Below are 7713 nucleotides of genomic sequence, written 5' to 3'. Positions count from 1 at the left end.
CCACATCCCCCCCCCCCCAAGATTGTAAATAAGATCAAATGCCTTTTCTGTCTCTATGAACACAAGTGCTAGTTTTCTTTCATTATATCTATCCAGGAATTCAATTCCGTCTATGACTACTCTCAAATTTTCCTAAATGTGTCTTTCAGGAAGACAGGCTGATTGATCTTTATGTATGAATTTATTTAGGAACTTTTTGAATCTTTCCACTAATATTGTTGTGAAGATTTTGTAATCATTGTTTACTAAAGATATAAGTTTAAAGTCACTTGGATTAGTTAATTCTTTTCCTTCCTTTAGAATAAGTGTAACTATGGCCATTTCCCATGTATCTGGAACTTTACTTGATTCTAGAATTGAGTTAAGTAACACAGTGAATTACATTTGACTGGCCAAGTTTGCATTAGCAGTGGACATATGACAAAGCTACTCAAAGGTGTGAAATACTGATGAAACTCTATAAACTAGTTTCCATTTCTCTACTCATTTGACAAATTGACACAAAACTTACCTCCCACAATTCTGAATATACAGTAGTTCAGTTTGATGTCCTAATACTTTCAGTAAATACTATAATGATGTCTCACAGAAATTCAAAGGACAATGGAGAAATCTGTGGGTGTTTCAAGAAATATTTTACCAAAATAGCACACCTAGCCCTGCCCAAACACCTAGTTACTGGAAAAAGCTACAAGCCTGGTCTACTTTTTGGTAGTGTTCTATCCACTAACTTCTCTCTGATATATATCTTTCTAGGATGCTGACTCTATTATTATTTTGCTTCCACATCAGACAGAGCTCATTATTCTACTCTACCAAAAATGGGTATTTTAAAAAACAGCTTCTGAAAAAGAAAAAGAAAGGAGCACTCCTTTAGCTGGTCTGCTGTATAAAGAATTCCTACAAACTTGAAAAGTAGAAAGTATATTTTGCAGTAGTTTTCCATAGCTGAGGCTTGCAATCTTTTCCAAGTCAATGCCCTCTAAATGTGTTGGAATACAGCTACCATAACTACAACTATCATATAATTTGAACTATGATAATTACTCCATGCTCAAGAATGATAAGACCGGTAGTCCAAACACACAATGGGTATCATGGTGGAAAAGAAGGGGAAGGGATTACTGTAAAGCTCATCAAGTTACGGTATGCTCAAAATATCCTGTTACTCAAAATATCCTGCGGCCACGTTTACCATGTTCAACAGTCTTGGCCAGATATGGAATGTTCCTAGGAGTAATTATCAAATGAAAATGTCAGTTTTGACTTCGTAATTTCTTGGTTGTGTAATTTACTGCGAAATCTGAATTCAGAAGTTTCTAAGAATCCTCTTCCACTTATGACCCTTTTCTGCTGAGAAATCTTTACGTGACCTGGGTATAAAATAGGTATAAAAATCAAACATTTACTGATAACAAATCAGTATTTGTATGGCTTACTAAACATGGTAATTTTCCTTTTTATGAAATATAGTTGAAGCATCTTCTGTGAAATTCACTGTATACTGCACAACAGATGCATGTGAATGTTTAAAAGAGCCACTAGGTGGCAAAACTTTTACTGCTGCCAAATTTTTTATGACTCTAACATTGTGATAAGCAGGGATTAGCAGTTTAAGAAGCAATTTTTATTGTGTCAGAAGTTAATTTAGGGTACAGTTATAATGTATTTAAAAACACAAAGTTAAATTTGTTATTATATTAGACTTCCTTTGACCAGAAACTGGCCACTTGGAGTGCCTCTGGTGTGACTGAGAAGGTCCTCCATTGTGCATGTGGTAGGGCTCAGACTGCATTGTAGTAAGTGGTGTGTGGTTTGCTCTTCTCTACACTCGCATGTTGTGGATTCCACTTTGTAGCCTCATTTCCAGGTTAGCTCTGCATCTTGTGGTGTCAGAGCGCAGTCTGTTCAGCGCCTTCCAAGTCGCCCAGTCTTCTGTGTGCCCAGGAGGGAGTCTCTCATCCAGTATCAACCACTGACTGAGGTTCTGGGTTTTCGCCTGCCACTTTTGGACTCCCGCTTGGTGAGGTGTTCCTGAGAGTATCTCTGTAGATCTTAAGAAGCTATTTCTTGATTTAAGGCATTGGCTTGCTGGCTGATAATCGAACAGAGGATGGACCAGAGATGTCAATGCCTTGGTCCTTTCATTACAGGCTACTATTTCCTGGCGGATGTCAGGTGATAACAATGCTGGCTAAACAGTATAATTTCTCCAGCTGTGTTAGGCGTAGAAATCCTGTGATAACGCAGCATATCTCATTAAGAGCCACATCCACTGCTTTAACGTGGTGAGATGTATTCCATACTGGGCATGCGTACCCAGCAGCAGAGTAGCAAAGCGCAAGGGCAGATGTCTTCACTGTGTCTGGTTGTGATCCCCAGGTTCACAATGAGCCACAAAATTACTAAACACACATGCTTGTGCTGCTTCACATAACATTTGTGCCAGAGACATAATACAGAATAATGGAATTGCTAGTGGGACATGCCGGCCTCACTTAGCATTAACGAAAGCCTAGTTTTACCCATATTATGTGCCCATTTATTTAATCAGGTGATCTGGTGGCAGTTTTACTATGCCACCCAGTTCTTGCAAGTCTCATTACTGTGATATAAAAGAGAGTCCATCGCTGGTGTTAGTTATTGGCCCTGAAGTCTCAAGGAACGAGACAGGGCGAACCTGACAACTCCAGGGCTTGTGCTCCATGTTAAAAATAGCATGGGAAACCCTACTTTTTGAGCCACCAGCAAAAGCCAGAGGCTGTGGCTTAGTGGGAATAAAAGGTTGTAAGCAGCAGTTGCACACCTTGGAAATTTGCCCCCAAGACATTGGCCCCACTGCTGGTGACTTAAAAATAAAATAAACGTAAAAACATATCTCTTTTAATCTGCCTAATGTCTGTTGAACTTATAGAAACTATTGCTGCTAGCTGCCCTCTTCCTGCTTTTGTGCTTTAATTGAAATTGTATGTTTTAAAATTTTGAAGTTCTAGAGTTTTTGAAAGCTGATTTGTAAGGTTCATAAATCATAAAAGTTTTACTGCATTCCGATATAGTTCAATTCAACAAAACTTACTGCCTGCTAAAGGCCCTTGATATCTCAGTGTTATCAAACTCCAGGGCCCCAAATCCCAAAACTGGAGGGGCCCGATCAGATGGCCATGGAGGATCCCACCGGCTGATGATCTTTCCCTCAGATGCACGGTTGCACAAGCACCTAGAGAGGGAACCCAGGGTTAATCTCGTTACTCCTCTGGGCAGTGGTGCCCATCCTTCCACCCAAAAATGATTTAATCCTTGACCAGTCAGAAAAGTCACCAAGACACCCAACGCCTTGCCTTTGTCTGTTCCTGGGAAACCATCAAGGTGTTTTGGCACCCATTGTTTCCCCAGCCTGGACCCATTGTGAAATCCTGGTCAACAGGATTAAAACCATCAAAATCATGCCCACATCCCCTTCCCCATACACCCAAAGAAAGTGAACACAAAAATGACCAAAAGCTTTAAACTGGACAATGAAAGTTTATGAAATGTCCTGCCAGCCCAGGGGACCAATCAATTGCAGCAGTGGTGCCTCTACCAATCAACGCACAGATTGTAACTTGCACCAATCAGTGCTGAAGTAGCAAAAGTCAATTCTTTGAAGTGCTGCCAAATCTCTATAAAAGTTTCTGCATGTCTGCTTGATGTCTGATTCGATAGCGCTTTCTCTCGTCATCCACTTTGGGCCGAAGTGAATAAATCTCTGACCCTTATCTTCATTCCATTTATGCCCAATTTGATCCTTTGGAGCCTAGATATGCTGAGACCCCAAACCTATGGTGTGCAGAGCTGAAGTCACACAACACTAGAAATAAGCTCGCTTGAGGCAGAAAAACGTTATTTAGGATGTATAGTTACAGGCTAGCACAGCCAGTTATGGTCAGAACTACTTCTGAAATGTTACAGTATGTACAGGCTTTACATTTAAACATTTAACATTCATTAAATGCCATTGGCTCAAAAAGCTCCATTTGTTACCCTTTTCTCAGTCTTTCTACTCATTGGCCGGTTAATCAAAACATTACCTCATGCTCCCCCACCCACCCCCATCTTTCACATGAGAATGTCCTTGGATGTCATGACATCTCAAAACTCATTCTCACCCTTATCAACAGGTGTCTTGTTAATGGGCTAGACTCAACCTTCCCAATTCCGCAAGTTAATACAGTTCTTTATGTCGTGGTGACCCCCAACTATAAAATTATTTTTGTTGTTACTTCATAACTGTAATTTTGCTACTGTTATGAATCGTAATGTAAATAATATCTTATATGCAGGACGTATTTTCATTCACTGGACCAAATACCCGATATGCCCACATTTGAATACTGGTGGGGTTGGGTAGAGATGGGGAGAGATGATTTTATCATTTGGGAGTTGAAGTTGCTGGGATTTATAGTTAACCTACAATCAAAGAGCATTCTGAACCCAGCTTACAATGATCTGCACCCAACTGATGCTTCAAGGCAGGTGCTTCTCCCTTGCCGACCTTGCTTGCTGGTGCGAGTCTCCCTCCAGCCTCACTTCTCTCATTTGCGCATGTGCACCACGCTGCTATGCGCCAAGCATGCCTGCTCTCCTCTCGCCCCTTGAAGTCTCAGAAACAACCCTCCCCTTGGCTGAGAGGCTGGCCAATCACAGCAGGAGGCAGGCTTTTTGTGGGAGGATCTTCCCTCTGTTTCCAAAAAGGTAGAGAAGGACAGGAGGAGAGATCTTCAGCCTTCTCTCTCAAAGTGGTTCCTAAGATCATCAGAAATATGTGTTTTCTGAAGGTCTTTGGACACCCCTCTGACATCCCCTTGTGACCCTCCCAAGGGTCCCGATCCCTAGATTGAAAAATGCTGGGCTAGGCAATGAAATGCAGCTGGCAGCTTCTAGAAACGACTGAAATTCTAAGTAACAGTTGTGTTCAAAGTGCGCAGTAGTATAAACTACTTATTACATCTTGAACATGAAGGAGCAATATGACATAACATCATGAAGTGCATCATATCATAAAACAAGGCAGATCTTAAGCAGAGGATCCTGACAATTTCTTGTGTTAAAACCAAAGCCCTCTTTGGACAACCCCTCCCTCCTATTTATCGGGGCAGGTGGAGAATATTCTGTTGCACCCATTGTGGCATTGCACCCTTGCAGGCCCTGCCCTCCACCCTTTACATGTTGCAGTCAAATCTGTGGGTGGAACCCTATATGAGAATATGGCTTTTCCAAATACAGATGTACCCCCAATACTTGCACAGTGGAGTGGGGAACCAAGGCAGTCGAGGTGCAAAGGGTCAGGATCAGGTGTCGGAACTCAACCACATCCTGCACAAGCTTGTAGCTCTCATCAAGGACTTGGGCAGACTTAGGCACACTTCCCCATTGGCTTCTTTGTCTGCCTGCCTTCCTTTCTCTCCTTTTATCACCTTGCTTGTTAGACTGATACATCTCAGACTGACACACGTGTCCTTTTCTAAAAACATGGCAATTTTGTTCTCCAGTGAACAAGGCGAGAAAAGATGCCTGTTGTGAGTTAGTCAATTAGATAGCTAGGCTGTGTGAACTTTCCTGTCTAGATATGTAGTTCTTTGAATAAAACATTATATATTTTTAAGCTAGGCTCTGCTTCTGGATTACTTCTCAACACCAGGAGCATAGTGCCATGCTGCCTTAATGCAATTATAAATTTTATGATGGTGGGGAGCCCCAAATTGGTTACAGAGTGTGTACTGTCGCACGCTGGGCCTGTAATAATGTCTGTTTACAGGATGTGCCTTCTGTATGCCCAATGGGATGCCAGGGTGCCTCAGCTGAAGGGTCCCTTAGATTTCCCAACACAAAGTTCTATTGAGGTTTCAAATAAATTTAACAAAGCTCTTTATTTGGGCTTAAATATTCAAACAAATGAATTAAATACTTAATAACCTTGGAAAACCGGTAGCTTCCTCAATCTGTCATCAATGGACAGGCAACTGTTGGTAAACTGTTTCCTTTTTTCCTTAGGGAAATCTTCTGACCCCTTCCTGGGCAATCTTTCTTTACCTTGCTGGCATGAGGCCCCTGCTCCTGGCTCCAAGATGCGTTATGGATAGCCTGAGTGGTCCCTTACCAGACAAAGTTGCTCTGGATTCTGGCAAGCTGGAAAGTGTCCTTTAAATCTACTCCACGAAGGCTGTAGGAACTGTGCTGATCTCCCAGCAAAGCTGTGGAACTATTCCTTTACCCCCCCCCCCCCCCAGCAAAGCTGTGAGAAATGAAGCTTTTGTGCAGGTGGAAAGAGAATCCCATACGTCCTGCCATTAGACTTCAAACAGTGAAACTGAACAAAATCCCCTTTTCTCTCCAAAACCCTGGGAAAAGGGGCGGGTTTAAAAATTCTAATGAAGATTGCCAAGTTGTTGGCCCTATGAATGCAACCCGAGGGAAGCTACCTTATTGCTTAAATAAGTTTCTTACAAACTAGCAGTGCAAGAAAAGGAATTCAAATCTCCTGGCACTACCGTGCCAGCACAGAGTAAGACTTTAACAAGTGTACAAGGGGAACAAATTAAGATGCTCCCACTGAGAGCACCTCTGTGAGAGGACAATACTGACTGTCGGTTAGATGTGTGGGCCTGTCTATCAATACAGGTTCCCCTGTCCTTGTTATCTTCCAGGTCAGTGGCTCTCATCTCTTTGAGGGCACTTCCACACAGTGCCAAAATCTGCACCTAAGTGGGTTTAAATAACCTGCCTCAGTGTGGATTTCTCCCCCCCCCCCCCAAAAAAAATCTGGGCTTTTCCAGAGTGGGAGTGTGGAGTGGCTACATGCTATCCCAATGAAAATCAGGATGGCATGAAGCTCCCCTGCAGTCCCCCAATTTCCCCCTAAAGGTTAATGAAAAGGTACCTGGCTGCCATAACTTCCCTCCTCGCATCCTCCTGGCATGAGGAAATGACACCTAAGGAGACAGGAGGGGTAAGGAGGAAAATCCTTCCTCAACCCTCCTTCTCTTTGCACATCAGTTCCTCACACCAGAAGGACATCAGGAGGAATGTTATGACAGCCAGGTACCTTTCAATTAACCATTAGGGGAAAATTGGGAGCTTTGGGGGAGGGGGTGGGTGCCATCCCACACCTTAGGGCTCCAGGAGCCCAAAAGGGATGGCAATGGAGACTCACCCCCGGGTAGTCCCAAAACCTTGGTTTCTTCCAAATTAATTTGTTTTTACCATCGTTTCAATGCCTCTGGTAAAAAAACTAGACAGGTCCCGGTTATTGGGGCTGTCTGGATGGGCCTTTAATCCTTCAGATATTTCAGTTTTCAACTTCTGTACTTTCTAACCACCGGACCTTCTGAAAAGTAAAGTTGAGAACTTCTGATGGGGGGAAAAAAGTTAAGATGTGTTATTTTAAATAACTATGGCATGCTAATTAGAGAAGATGATGATCATAATGATGTCTCTCCTGGGCTATAAATTATGAAGTGGAATATGGTATTTTTACATAAGCACCCATTTCTATTTTATTTACATTCTGAAGATGGCTACAAAAATCTGAAAATCTCTACAAAATCCCTCTAATTAATAAATATTAGCATATTGGAAATAGGAGAAAAGTCCCTGAAGTGATGTAATGTGGGGAGGGAGCCTAGAGGACATATGTTCTTACCCAGGTAGACATGTTTTGCAGGGTGGGGTGGGAGG

Source organism: Anolis carolinensis, chromosome 1 (assembly GCF_035594765.1).
Source record: "Anolis carolinensis isolate JA03-04 chromosome 1, rAnoCar3.1.pri, whole genome shotgun sequence".
In the NCBI taxonomy this organism is placed as follows: domain Eukaryota; kingdom Metazoa; phylum Chordata; class Lepidosauria; order Squamata; family Dactyloidae; genus Anolis; species Anolis carolinensis.
This window is presented reverse-complemented; position numbering follows the sequence as displayed.